This window comes from Pristis pectinata, chromosome 28 (genome assembly GCF_009764475.1).
Source record: "Pristis pectinata isolate sPriPec2 chromosome 28, sPriPec2.1.pri, whole genome shotgun sequence".
NCBI classification, from domain to species: domain Eukaryota; kingdom Metazoa; phylum Chordata; class Chondrichthyes; order Rhinopristiformes; family Pristidae; genus Pristis; species Pristis pectinata.
Window position 1 is genome coordinate 1,584,026 of NC_067432.1, and position 15,770 is coordinate 1,599,795.

The 15,770-nt window shown below is 42.3% G+C and overlaps 1 protein-coding gene across 8 annotated transcripts in view; it reads right to left on the reverse strand.

Moving 5' to 3' along the window:
- dennd4a (DENN/MADD domain containing 4A) overlaps positions 1-15,770 on the reverse strand; it is a 149,644-nt gene that overhangs the window by 124,714 nt on the left and 9,160 nt on the right. For 2 of the 8 annotated variants that reach the window (XM_052040678.1, XM_052040679.1), the window contains exon 2: positions 15,560-15,659. The exons of 5 other annotated variants lie outside the window; for them this stretch is intronic. The gene's annotated coding sequence lies outside the window, so the exon portion shown is untranslated. Of the gene's footprint in view, positions 1-3,298; positions 3,354-15,559; positions 15,660-15,770 lie in introns of all 8 variants that reach the window. One more of the 8 variants, XM_052040677.1, reaches the window with a different exon arrangement.

Here is a 15,770-nt window from a genome sequence, read left to right on the forward strand (position 1 = left end):
GTTTATTGTCATATACACCAGGGTGCAATGAAGCTCACCGTGTAAACAGTATACAAGGTAATAACAAATGCAATCATAAATACAGCAACAATTGCAAAACAACAAAATGGTGCAAAGATAGTAGTGCAATCCGAAGTAGTGCAAAAAGAAATGCTGATGTGACAATAGGAATAATCAAGAGGTAGAGTTAAGAGTCCGAGAACGTGGCAGCACCACTGGGAAGGGGATGTGAAAGAACTGATTGGTTCAGGAACCAGATAACAGCAGGGAAGAAGCTGTTCTTAAGTCTGGTTGTCCAGGCTTTCAAGCTCCTGTATCTTCTCCCAGAAGGTAGAAGAGAGAAAAAGGAATAGCATCTTTAATGATACTACTGGCCTTCCTGAAGCAAGGCACTGCAAGGATGGAAGTGACAAGCCTGTGATGAAGCAGGCTCAACAGATTGAATGTCCTACTCTTACTTTTCTATTCTCTGTGTCTTACCCCAGGTACGATCTTGCCATTAACCATTATAAATGAAGCATAACATCCCTACTTTTGTATTCAGCTCCTCTGGCAATAAACAGTAATGTTCAGTTAGCTTGCCCAATTCCTTGTAGCAGCTACATACTAGCCTTTTACAAATCATGATTAGGACATCCAGATCCTACTGCATCCCAGAGCTCTGCAATCTCTCAACCTGTAGATTTAGATTTTTCCTGCCAAAATGAACAAATTAATATTTTCCCTCACATTATAGCCCATTTGCTTTATCTTCATCCACTTATCTTTTTGTGGCCTTGTCTCCTCTTTGCAACTTATTTTCCTGTCCCCCTTTGTGTCATCAGCAACATTAGCAATGATACCATCAGCGCCTTTATCCAAATCATCTGTAAAAATTAAAAGGTAGAGGTGCCAGCACCAATGCTATTACATCTTGCCAGCTAGAAAAAGACCTATTTATGCTGACTTTTTTCAGTAAAGATCACAGTGTGATCAGAGTAAATTAAATGAATTGTGCAAAAGAATTTGGTAGAAAAAAGATGTGAATTTATAAAGAAAATGTTGTTTGTGAGCTGGATCTTATTCTCTGGTTGATGAGCTGGTTGCTCAGTCATGCGATTCATATTTGACATTATATTGTCACAGTTAAGAAAGTCAAAGTGTAGATGCTGGAAATATGAAATAAAAGAAAATTCTGTCAACACTCAGGTCAAGCAGCATCTGTGAAAAAAGGAGCAGAGTTAACATTTTTGGTCAATTATCATTTGTTGGAACAGTGTCTTTGACCTCGTACATCAAAATTGTTTTTCTTCCCATAGATGCTGCCTGGCCTGCTCAGTGTTTTCAGCATTTTCAGTTTCTATTACAGCCAAGAATACTTTGAACTACAGTCTGAGGTTCGTCTTTCCAAACCTGGGTTGTCTGAAGTGAGCATTGATCCATAACACTGCAGTAAATAGACAACAATGATGAATTTAAAGACAGAGTCTTACTATCGTCGGTGGCCATCTATTGTACATTAAAAAGTTGAGTCCATTTATGATTCTAGAAGTACCACATCTTAAATGACTAATAGGTTCTATGTTGTGGCCATCTCCTGTGGTTAGATTGAAATGGATTTTTAAATGATTGTCAGCAAATATTGAAGGAAAGCATACATCACTGCTTGATTCCACTCCTATCCAACAGGAAATGTTGCAAGCCTTTGGCAAAGTAAGAAAAAAATTAGAAACACAAATGTACATCTCCAATAAGCTTTGTGATGAAACAGTTATGACTATACCCCTTCTTTCAGAAATATCCAGATGGGATAAGATAGCATGGTGGTTGTAATAATGGATAGACATCCAGAGCATTGAATTATGGATCAAGCAGCGTCCGAATCCCAACGTAGTACTTGAAGGATTTAAGTTAAAAAAAACAAGCATCATCAATGCAGTCCGTGAACCCAGCAGACTGCATTAGGAAGCCCACCTGGTTAATACTCTTCAGAGGCAAGTTTGTCATGAGCTTGGCATATATGTGAGCACAAACACAATAATGCAGTAGGTTTTTAAAGTGTACTCTGAAAGCTCCAGCAAACCACTCAGTTCATGGGAGCAATTAGAGATGGATACAAATCTGGCCTTGCCAGAACACCCTAATCAAAATGAAAAGGAATGAGTTCAAGAGTGAAATAAGAAAGAACATGCAGACAGTGAGTGTGAATGGTGTGCATCATGGCTGCCTCTCAACCTAAAGGATAATTCATCAACATTCAAATCCAGATTTTCTACCAGGGAGAATTTGATTTCCATAATTAATAAAAAAAAATGGGAATTTTAAAACCAGTTAGTTATTATGAATTAAAACTCACATGCTACTGTTCTACTGAGCTGAAGAAATGAATACCAACTCCTGAAACTCCTAGAGTTTGTCAATAATTCCTTTCATCTGATGGATATGTTAAGCTGCACACCCGTTTGATCAAACTCTAAGATAACACAATGAAAGCAAACTAATAATTTCAATATTTTTTAAAATTAAAATGTCCATAAAAAGCATTCCGCAGCGTGCACATGCTTGAAAAAGCTTTAAAAGTTGGTAAATTCAACAGGCAAGATTTTTAAACATTGGCTGGACTTCAGAACACAGATGAACAATTAACAGATGTCATTTTTAAGCGTGGACTAGCAAACTAGGGAACATGACTAGAAAAACCTTATGCTTAAAATACCATCCTTTCCCAATTAAAGTGCTATGTTCTTTCATGCTTCAATGTCAGGTTAGCATAGCCTTTGCGAGTTAGAAGGAGACGGCAAACACCTAACAGTATTCAATGTTTCATCATAGCTGTCTTCCAGTAACCACGAGGCAGTAACTGTCAATGTTCAGATAAGCAATGAATCATTTGTTTTGAAGGATGATGGTGGTCAAATTAGGTTCAGTCAGAAAACATTGGGAAATTTAACTTATGATTACTAATCACAACTAATGTCAATGGGTCTTCATATATTGTAGGAATAAAATTTTAAACCTCACCAGAGGTGATCCTGTGGAGGGAGAAGGAAAGCTTTATTAAAACTACCTAGGTGAAGAAAGGGCAACAGAATGGGGCACTAAGGCATCAAGATTAAGTTTGAAATATGCAAGATCCTGAAGAGTCCTGACAGGGTGGATGTGGAGAGGATGTTTCTTCTTTTGGCAAGATCTAGAGCTTGGAGTCACTATTTAAAAATAAGGCCGATATGAGTAGAAATGGTTTTTCTTCTCAGCAGATCGCAAGTTTTCAGCATGATCTCATTGAATAGCAGAGCATGCGAGGAGCCAAGTGACTTACTCTTGATGCTAGCAACAAACTAGCTGCCGGAGGAACTCAGTGTGTTGAGCAGCATCTGTGGGAGGAAAAGAAATGTCGATGTCTGGGGTCGAAACCGTGCATTAGGACTGTGCCCAATTAAAAGAGCAGGAAGGAAATGGTGCAAGATCTCACTCTCAATTACATGAATCATGATAGTGCTGACTTGTACCCGATTATGTCTGCGAACATTACTAGAATAAGACTGTTTGCAGATCTTTGCTCAAAGATCCAACCTCACCCATCAATTTGTATAATTCATCACTACTAGGCAGTTAGATATGATTACAATGAAATTCATCATGGTATGCAATATACACTTTCACTTTACATTTATTCTGGATAAACTTGCAGATAAACCTTCAAAAAACTTGGTGACAATCTGAAAGCAATGCCATCCATTCATTAATGCAAGGGCAACTGTTTTTGTTTTGAGATGACAAAATAGTTTACTTGGGTTAAGTTTAAATAGTAAGTGTAAGAGAACAGTCCATTTACTTCAATGAAGACCACAAAATAGCATAATAGTTCACTCCTATACTATACAATTACATGGCATGCATTGATGTCACAATAAACTTCAAGGGAAATGTACTCTACGATGGAAGTTCAGGGTAGACTTTAAAACAGTAAACATATCCAAAACCAGAGGGCTTAAGTATTTCAAAACATTTCCTGATCTGCTGTTATCTTGCACAATATGAAGACCTCACTTCCATTTTCGTAAATAGCAACCATCTTTCCACTTTCGTAAGGAGATTGAACAGATGACACAATCATTGGCAATTGGCAAGTAATATGAAATGGTAGTAATATGTACAATAGTAGATGTGCTCACTGAAATCATAGAATAGAGTGTCAATTCTTTAACCACTTTAATCTACTTTCCATCTCCTTACCATACCCTATTGTATTGTTCAATTTCAAATAGTGGATTCTTGATTAACCAGCAACCAATTTACTGGTTTACACATTAACAATGCCAGGTTCAAAGGCCCACATTCGACAAGCCTTCAGAGTACAGCAGTAATAGTAAATTAACTACCATAAGAAAACAGTAATAATGCATTAACTGCAATTGAAATGAAGTACAGTTAGAATGAATAAAAAAGCGATTAATGCTTTCAGAAAGGTTGCAGCTTATTGACACAGTGGCACTGTATCCTAGATTTTTAATGCGACAATGTGTTTTTGCATTACCCATGTCTGCACAATCCTCCATTACTCTGGATAACTAAGAATCAACTGTATATGTTCATAAATATGCTTTAGCCAACATCCGAACAGCCAGTTAAAATCGTTCCATGTCTAGAAACGGAAAACTCTTATTACCCATACTCATTATTCTAGTGATAACTTCAATCTACCATACTCCCTTTTTGCTCAATGTATTCAAATCTTTAACTTATCTTAAAATTTTTACTTAGTTACAATTCCAGAGACCCAGTGTCAGTATCGACCACTCTCCAACTAAGCACAGCACAGACAATCGTAGAATAAAACTTTTTCATTTCACATCCAAGTGCCAGCTTCAGAAAATTATCCGCAGATGCATTCCTCATAACCTGCCATATGTTGCCACAAGAAAATTTAATGTTGAAGGTCTTAAACACTCAGCAAAGACCACTCTTCTCGGATAATGCCTCAACTGAAGTTCCTCTGCACCTCCTTAGAACCTCAGTAGGGATACTGATTGTCCCAAGGCCTTGTTCTTTAGTTGACAAATTGCCCTTTTGACTCAAAAAACAACTGAGGAACTCAGAAGGTCAAACAGCATCTGTGGAAGCCAAGGATTGGTCGACCTTTTGGTCACAACCTGGCAGCACGACTGAAACTGTAGTGGGAAGATAACCAGTATAAAGAGGGGAGAGCAAGGGGTGAGACAGTGGCTGGTAGGTGATAGGTGGAACCAGGCAAGGTGGGGGATGATAGGCAGATGGAACCAGGTGGGGGAGGGGGGCAGTTTAGAGACCGAGGCTGGTGGATGATAGGTGGAAACAGATACGGAGAAACAAAGTGCAGATGGAGCCAGGTGGGAGGAGGGGAGGGGGTAGGTGTTAATGGAACCAGATATGGGAGGGATGATGGGCAGAAGGGACCAGATGGGGGAAGGGAATAAGAAGGGTAGGCTAGGTGAGAAGAAACCCATGTGGATGGGTGTGAGTGATGGACAGATGGAAATGGGAGAGATGAACAAAGGGATCAGTGCAGATCTGTAATCTCCTCCTTGCTGACTATCAACACAGGTGCACCTCAAGGACGCGTGCTTAGCCCACTGCTCTACTCACTCTAAACATGATTGTGTGGCTAAGCACAACTCAAATGCTATCTATAAATTCAATGACATCACTGTTGTTGGTAGAATCTCAGGTGGTGATGAGGAGGCGTACAGGAACGAGATAGATCGGCTGGTTGAGTGATGTCGTAACAAAAACCTCACACTCAATATCAGCAAGACCAAGGAACTGATGGTGGACTTCAGGAAGGGGAAGTCAGGAGAACACACAAGTCCTCATTCAACGATGGAAAGGGTGAGCAGCTTCAAGTTCTTGGGTGACAACATCCCATAGGATCAATCCTGGGCCCAACACATTGATGCAATCATGAAAGAGGTACACCAGCGGCTCTACTTCGTTAAGAGTTTGAGGAGATTTGGTATGTCACCAAAGGCTCTTACAAATTTCTATACATGTATGGTGGAGAGCATTGCAGCCTGGTATGGAGCCTCCAATGCACAGGATCGCAAGAGGCTGCAGAGGGTTATAGGCTCAGCCAGCTCCATCATGGGCACAACCCTCCCCACCATTGAGAACATCTTTAAGAGGTGGTGCCTCAAGAAGGCAGCATCCATCATTAAGGAGCCTCAACATCTGGGACATGCCCTCTTCTTGTTACTACCATCAGGAAGGAGGTACAGGAGCTTGAAGACCCACACTCAATGATTCAGGAACAGCTTCTTCTCCTCCACCATCAGATTTCTGAATGGTCCATGAACCCATGAACGCTACCTCATTATTTCTTTTTTAAGCACTATTTATTTTTGTAATTAATAGAATTTTATGTCTTTGCACAAAACAACAAATTTCACATCATATGGCAGTGAAAATAAATCTGACTCTGAGGGAGAGAGAACCTAAGTGGACCAGTAGGAGTGGGAAAGGAACACAGCGGGTGGGGGTTACCTGAAATTAGAAAATTCAATGTTCATACCACTGGGTGTTACACTACCTAAGTGGAATATAAGGTGTTGTTCTTTGGGTTTGCACTTGACCTCACCGTGCAGCGGAGAAGGTCGAGGACAGACAGGTCAGTGTGGGAATGGGAAGGGAAGTTGAAGTGACATGCAACTGGAAGTTCAAGATGGCCATTGTGGACAGATTGTAGGTGCTCCGCAAAATGGTTGAACGGTCCTTGCTTGGTTTTGCCGATGCAGAGGAGGCTTTTGCTTCCGTAGATGTTGCTTGGCCGACTGAGTTCCTTCAGCAATTGTTTTGTGCTCCAGATTCCAGCATCTCTTGTGCCTCTGGCCTTTTTGACTTATCAGTCAGGGCAGGTGGCAAGGCTGAAACAGATGCAGAATGGAGTCGAGGACAAGCGTGTCAAGGGCAGAGTCAAGATTGGGTTGTTTTTCCAAAGCGTTCCTTCCAGTGGACACTAACCATCACCCTTGCTCTTGATGAATGTGTGCCCAACCTTGGCTGTGAGCAGTGTGGGCCCTTGGGTGGCACTGATAGTACTGAAGAATACATACACATCATGGTTATTCATATGTCATGATTATTAGTGAGATACCAGATCTCCTGTGTTTTTCCAAACACCATCTGTTCATTAGGTCAGTCCCAACTAACAGGCACTGCAGAGTGTCCACAGGCCCTGATGTCCACCATAATTAAAACCTGTGAAAAAACACCAAAAAAAACACTAGGACTGGTTTGATGAGAATACCCAAGAGATTGGGGAGCAAATTAATTGTAAACCTGAGGTATTCTTGGATTGGAAACTCCACCACTGCTCAAGGGAAATATAACAGCTCTACAGGCACCTGAAGTCTAACAGAGAAACCCTAACCTAAAGAACAGGTAGTGGATTCGGCAACTTATTAACTCCATGACAAGGATGGACTCCTCAAAACCATCAAATCCATCTGTGGCCCAACTTATTAACTCCACGACAAGGATGGACTCCTCAAAACCATCAAATCCATCTGTGGCCCAAACACCCTAGGGCCCAACCCACTGACAGCCAAGAACAAAGGTGAACTGATTGAGACACTATCAGCCTCCACTGGAAACAGTTACAAAGACTCAACCGTGACTCTGTCCTTGACAATCCCACAGCAAGCTATCCAATCCAACCTTGTCATCCCCCCGACCAACAAGTTAACTGATAAACAAGGGCCTGGGAGCAGATGGTACGCCAGGTGAAATTCTATAACTTGCTATAGGGGAACCTCACTCACAAATTCACAACCTCATCTTCCATGTCTGGAAAATGCATGATATGCCAGAGCACTTCAGATGCCATAATTGTGAACACCTTCAAGAAAGGGGATATTGCAGGACCTACAAAAGTGTCCTCCTGCTGTCTGTCACAGGGAATGTTGTCACCAATGCTTGAAGATCTGCTCCCGAATTTCAGTGTGGATTATGGAAACTCAGAAGCTCAACAGACAGGATCTTCATTGTGTAATAACTCAGAAAGAAATGCAGAAAACAACATCAACCAACACACTTGGCCTTTATTGACCACATTAAAGCAAGTTGCAAGTTGGTCGGTTTATTATTGCCACATGTACTGAGGTACAGCGAAAAACTTTGTTCGACCAAGAGACATTGTGGAGCATCCTTTCTAGATTCAGCTACTCACAGGAATTCATCCCACCTTTATACATGGCAGTGGGAATTAACTAATGGGTCCAAAACAGACTTCAAGTGAGCTTTTTGCATCTGTTCAGGGTCCAGTGGCTTCTGGAAGATTCTCTTGAACTAAAAGTGAAAGGACATCAAAAGATAATTTGCAAATCTAGATTATGAATAATTGATAGCTCATATCTAGAGCAATGTACTGTCATTAGGGGAAAGATTCTTACAATAGATTCTCAATAATTTGTTGCTGTGTCCACCAGGCAGCATTTAATATAAATGCTTCCTTTTCAACAAAAACCTCATATGATGTTAGAATTTTTATTTCTCAGTATCCAGACTACAAGTCTCAGGAAGGAAATGTGCAGGTACAGATGATCACAGGCAAGAGAGTTTCCTTTGCAAACAAACATTGGGTGGAGGCCCGTGTGGTGGAAAAATGAGGCCGGTCAGTGCATTTGACAAAAGTCACTGTTATACTTCTCTATTATACATCTCCCAACAGAAAATACAAGATGCAGCACAGGAAGGGGATAGAGAGCCCAGTGGCATGCTGTGAAGACGAAAACCTTTCCCTTAATGTTAACATAACAAAAGAGCTGGTCATTGATTTCAGGAAGCGAGGCAAAGTACATGCCCCTATTTGTGCCAATGGTGCTGAGGTGGAGATGGTCATGGGATTCAAGTTCCTAGGTATAAATATCACCAATAGTTTGTTCTGGTCCAGCCACATAGATACTGTGACCAAGAAAGCACATCAGCATTTCTACTTCCTCAGAAGGCTAAGAAAATTCAGCATATTCCCGATGACCCTTACAAAAGGGCAACACGATAGTGCAGTGGTTAGTGTAACGCTATTACAGCGCCAGCGACCCAGGTTCAATTCTGACTGCTGTCTGTAAGGAGTTTGTACGTTCTCCCCTTGTCTGCGTGGGTTTACTCCTCCCACACTCCAAAAGACATACAGGTTAGGAGCTGTGGGCATGCTACGTTGGCACCGGAAGAGTGGTGAAACTTGTGGGCTACCCCCAGCACATTCTCAGTAATGCAAGATGATTCATTTCACTCTGTTTTGATGTACATGTGACTAATATCTAAAATATCTAAAAACTTTTACAGATGCACTATAGAAAGCATCCTATCCAGATACATCACAGCTCAGTATGGCAACAGTTCTGCCCAAGACCACAAGAAATTGCAGAGTTTTGAACACACCCAGTTTATCACAAAAACCAGTCTCAGCTCCATTGACTCTGTTTACACTTCACACTAACTCAGAAAAAGAGCCAACATAATCAAAGATCCCTCCCACCCCAGTCACTGTCTCTTCTCCCCCCTTCCACTGGGCAGAAGTTACAAAAGCTTGAAAACACATACCACCAGGCTCAAGAACAGCTTCTATCCCGCTATCATAAGACACTCGAATGGACCTCTTTTACGATAGAGATGAACTCTTAATCTACCTCATGGCGGCCTTTGTACCTGCACTACACTTTCTCTGTAACTGTAAAACTATATCCTGCTTTTTTTTGTACTACCTTGATGTACTTATGTTTGGAATTATCTGTCTAGATGGCATGCAAAGCAAAGCGTTTCACTGCATCTTGGTACATGTGGCAATAATACACCAAATTAATCACCAATGCTCATTGTATTATTGCCAATAATATGGCAGAGGCACCAGAGAGACTGCAAGAAGATTTACACATATGGCACAAGAAATGACGAAAGGAAAGAATTAAAATGTCAGGTCTCTTTTCCCTGGAATAGAAAATGCTGATGAACGACCCAAGAATGATCCTTAAGATTATGAAAGGTCTTGATGGAATAAATACAGTTCTTTTGTGCCCATTCTATCACTAGTGGAACAAGGCAAAACTAGAGGCCAAACAAGATCATCAGCAAGATATCAAATACCCAGGTGTGTGTGTGTGTGAAATTCACTACTCAGCGAGTTGTAGAGCATCCATGGAGTCGTAGAGCAATACAGCACAGATACAGGCCCTTCGGCCCATCTAGTCCATGCCGACCACAGTGCCCACCCAGCTAGTCCCAATTTCCTGCATTCGGCCCATATCCCTCCAAGCCCCCCACTCCATGTACCTATCCAAGTGCTTCTTAAATATTGTTGTACCTGCCTCACCCACTTCCTCTGGCAGCTCGTTCCATATACTCACCACCCCGTGTGAAAAAGTTGCCCCTCAGGGGTGTTTAGGGGAATAGTTTATCTGCATTTATATAGGAAGCTACGTAAAAGAGAAAGGAGGAAAGAGGATCTTGTTAGACATAAAAACTTGGGAGAAAGCTCAAGAGGAGCATTGATACCAGCATGGCCTGCTTCTGCATCGAATGTGGTTAACCGGAGAATCTGAAAAATTTAACAAAGGCAATCAATGAGAGCTCCGAGATATTCTCAAAGATTAAGATCAAACATCCTTAATTGGGACAATAGTTTAGTAACTGGAGTACAGTTGTGTAGGTGTGTTACAGGGTTGCTGATCCTGAGTTATAAATTATGAATGTAAAGAGCAAGGCACGGTAGTGTAGCGGTTAGCGTAACACTTTACAGCGCCAGCGACCCGGGTTCAAATCCGGCCACTGTAAGGAGTTTGTACGTTCTCCCTGTGACTGCGTGGGTTTCCTCCGGGTGCTCTGGTTTCCTCCCACTTTCCAAAAGACGTACGGGTTAGGAAGTTGTGGGCATGCTACGTTGGCACCGGAAGCATGGCGACACTTGCAGGCTGCCCCCAAAAAACTACTCAAAAAAGATGCATTCAACTGTGTGTTTCGATGTACATGTGACTAATAAAGATATCTTATTTATCTAAAGAATACAAACTCAAATGCTACTATACCCGTTTGAAAATTTGAACTCAGTTTTAAAAATCTGGAAACCAAAGTTAGAACAAAGATGTGTATTCTATTTGAGTCAGAGAATCATAAGGCACAGAAATAGGTTCTTTGGTACACCACGTCCATGCCAATCTCTACTAACTTCTTCTAGCAACTCTTGGTCCTTAGCATATCCTAATTTGGCAATTTAACTACTCGACCAGATGCTTCTTAAATATTGAGAGAGTACCTTCCTTCACATCTTCTCAAGCAGTCCATTTCAAATTGCAACTACTTTCAGTGAAAAAAATATTTTCCAAATCCCCTGTAAACCTATTACTCCTCACCTTAAACTTGCGTCTTCTGGTCTTAGACACCTCTGCCATGAAGAACAGTTTCTTACCATCTACCCTGCTTGTGCCTCATAATTTTGCATACTTCCAGCAGGTCCCCACTCAGCCTCATCTGCTCCAAGGAAAACAAACCCAACCTATCCGGTCTTTCTCCCTGGCAACATCCTGGTAAATCTCTTCTGCGCCTTCTTCACTGTACTCACATCCTCCTTATAGTGTGGCAACCAGAAATGCATACAATATTCCAGCTGTAGCCAAACCAATGTTTTATAAAGTTATACCAAAACCTCCCTGCTCTTATACTCTATGCACTAGCTAATGAAGGCAGCATCCCCATGGCTTCTTCACAATCATATCTACCCATGGTGCCACCCTCAGGGATCTTTGGACTTGTACACCAAGGTTCCTTTGTTCCCCAGTACATTCGAGGGCACTACCATTCATGGTATATGCTGTAGCCTTATTAGGGCACACCCCCACCTCACCCACCAAAATGCATCACCTCACACTTACCGGGATTAAATTCCATCTGTCACTGCCAGCTAATCAATAGCATTTTGTAGCCTGAGACAATCCTCCTCACCATCAATCACATCATTAATTTTCACGTTAGGTGCACAACCTTCATATCCAGATGATTAATATCTCAAAAACAGACAGTAATGGTCTGAGCACCAATCCCTATGGTACACCACTGGTTATAGGTTTCCAATTGTAAAAACAACCCTCCGCCACCTACTACTACCAATTTTAGATTCAATTTGTCAACTTGCCTTGGATCACATGGGCTCTAACCTTTTGGACCAGCCTTTATCAAGGCCCTACTGAAGTCCCATATAACAGCACATCAACTGCACTGCCCTCCCCTCATCAATATATTTAGTTATCTCTTCAAAAAAACTCAATTAGTCAGGCAGAATATCCCACAAACAAATCCGACTATCCCTGGTCAATCCCCTCCTTTCCATGTATAGATTAATCCCATCCATCAGTATGTTTTTCAATAATTTCCCTACCATTGATGTTACACTTATTGGCTATAATTACCTGGCTTATCACTATCCTTTGGTAAAGGTAGCGCATCTGCTGTCCTTCAGTCATCTACCTCACTTGTGGCCAGCAAAGATTTAAATATCTCTGTTAGGGCTCAGCAATCTCTCCCCTTGCCTCTCATAAGTCTGGAACACATCTCATCAGCTTCTAGGGATTTAACCACCTTTATGTCTATTTAGCCATCAAATAACTCCTCTTTTGTTTTAAATAAGTGCTCCAGAATTTCACCATCCCAACTGAAATCTCCAACCACAATGTCTTTCTCCTCAATGAATACAGAAGAAACATATTCATTTAAGTCCTTGCCCATATCCTCTGGCTCCATGCATTGATTGCTCTTTGTCCCTAGTGGGCCCCACTCTTTCCGTGGTTACTCTCTTGCTCTGATTCAGTCAGTTTCTAGACTATCCCTTTCCATAACTACACTAAACTTACCAAGTTATGGTCATTATCCCCAAAGTGCAAGACACTTCATCCGTTTGCTCAGCCTCATTTCCTACTATTTAACACCGTGCCATCCCTAGTAAAACACTATACAAGCACAAAACACTCTTCTGGATGCACTTTTAAAATTCCACCCCATCTAATCCTTTCACAGTATGGCAGTCTTAGTTAATATTGAGGAAGTTGAAATCCCCAACTACTACAACCCTGTGGAAACACAAGAGACTACAAATCTGGAATCTGGAGCATCACACAAAACACTGGAGGATCTCAGCAGGCCAAACAGCATCTGGGGAGGGAAATGGACAGTCCATTGTCAAATGTCCATTACCCTCCATAGATGCTGCTTGGCCCACTGAGTTCCTCCAGTATTTTGTGTGTTACTACAACCCTGTGATTTACATAGAACAGTACAGCACAGAACAGGCCCTTTGGCCCACAATATTGTGCCAACATAGGTAGTCCCTCCTACCTACAGAATACCCATATCCCTCTATTTTCCTCTCATTCATGTGCCCATCCAAGCCCCCCTTAAAAGCCCCCAAAGAATTTGCCTCCACCACCCTATCAGGCAACACATTCCAGGCATTCACCTCTGTCTGAGCAAAAAAAAATACCCCTTACGTCTGTTCTGAACCTACCCCTCTCACCTTAAATGCATGCCCTCTGGTATTGAATCACTCAATAATAGGAAAAAGATATCTTTTGTCCACCCTATCTATGCCCCTCGTAATTTTATACACTTCCAACAGATCACCCTTCAGCTTCCGCTGCTCCAAAAAAAAAGCCCAAGTTTGTCCAGCCTCTCCTGATAGCACATGCCCTCTAATCCAGGCAGCATCCTGGTAAAACTCCTCTGCACCCTCTCTAAAGCCTCAACATCCTTCCTATAGTGAGGCGACCAGAATTGCACACAATACTCTAAATGCGGCCTAACTAGAGTTCTATAGAGATGCATCATAGCTTCTTGACTCCTATACTCAATACCCTGATTAATAAATGCAAGCATTCCATAAGCCTTCTTAACCACCCTGTCCACCTGTGTAGCTACTTTCAATGAATCATGGACTGGCACCCCAAGGTCTCTCTGCTCTTCAACACCGTTAAGGGTCTTGCCCTTAAGAGTGTACTGCCTCTTGACATTAGTCCCACCAAGGTGCAACACCTCACATTTATCTGGGTTAAACTCCATCTGCCATTTCTCTGCCCACATCTGCAACTGATCTATATCACACTGTTTCCATCGCCAGTCTTCTACACTATTCACAACTCCAATCGTGGTATCGTCTGCAAACTTACTAACCCACCCATCAACATACTCACCCAGGTCATTTATGTACATCACAAACAGCAGAGGTCCCAGTACAGATCCCTGCGGAACACCACTACACATAGGCCTCCAGCCCGAATATGTCCCTTCAATCACCACAGCCAATGGGCAAGCCAGTTCTGGATCCACACAGCCAATTCTCCACTGACCACATGCATCCGAACTTTCTTGATTAACCTATTATGTGGGACCTAATTGTTTACAAATCTGCTCCTCTTTCTCCTGCTGACCATTGGGTGGCATGTAGTATAATCCCAGAAAAGTGACTGCCCATTGTTTATTTTTAAACTCTACCCATAAGGCCTCAATTGAAAAGCTTTCTAAGATGTCCTCCCTCATTACCACAGTGATGGACTCCTTGGTCAATAATGCAATGTCCCCTCCTCTTTTACATCCGACCAGTGGCTCTGACATCCACCATCATGAAGTGCTTTGAGAGGCTGGTCATGGCATGCATCAACTCCAGCCTCCCAAGCAATCTCAACCCACTGCAATTCCTCTATCACCGAAACAGATCTACAGCGGACACCATCTCCCTGGCCCTACACTCAGCTCTGGAGCATCTGGACAGTAAAGACACCTACGTTAGACTATTGTTTATTGACTACAGCTCTGCCTTCAATACTATAATCCCAAGCAAACTCATCACCAAACTCTGAGACCTAGGACTCAATACTTCCCACTGTAACTGGATCCATGACTTTCTGACCAACAGACTGTAATCAGTGAGGATAGGTAGCAATACCTCCGGCACGATTATTCTCAACACTGGTACCTCACAAGGCTGAGTTCTTAGCCCTCTACTCTACTCCCTATATACTCATTACTGTTTGGCCAGATTCTGCTCTAACTCCATCTACAAGTTTGTAGATGATACCACTGTTATAGGCCGTATCTCAAACAATGAGCTGGAGTACAGGAAGGAGATAGAGAGCTTAGTGGAATGGTGTCATGACAACAACCTTTCCCTCAATGTCAACAAAACAAAGGAGCTGGTCATTGACTTCAGGAAAGGGGGCGGTGTACATGCACCTGTCTACATCAATGGTGCTGAGGTCGAGAGGGTTGAATTCTTCAAGTTCCTGGGAGTGAACATCACCAACAGCCTGTCCTGGTCAAATCACGTAGATGCCACGGCCAAGAAAGCTCACCAGTGCCTCTACTTCCTCAGGAGGCTAAAGAAATTTGGTATGTCCCCTTCAACACTCGCCAACTTTTATCAATGCACCATAGAAAGCATCCTATCTGGATGTATCATGGCTTGGTATGGCAACTGCTCTGCCTAGGACCGCAAGAAACTGCAGAGAGTTGTGCACACAGCCCAGCGCGTCACGGACACCAGCCTCCCCTCCTTGGACTCTGTCTTTACCTCTTGCTGCCTTGGCGAAGCAGCCAGCATAATCAAAGACCCCATCCACCCGGGTCATTCTCTCTTCTCTCCTCTTCCATCAGGTAGAAGATACAGGAGCCTGAGGGCACATACCACCAGGTTTAAGGACAGCTTCTACCCCACTGTGATAAGACTATTGAACGGTTCCCTTATATGATAAGATGGACTCTGACCTCACGATCTACCTTGT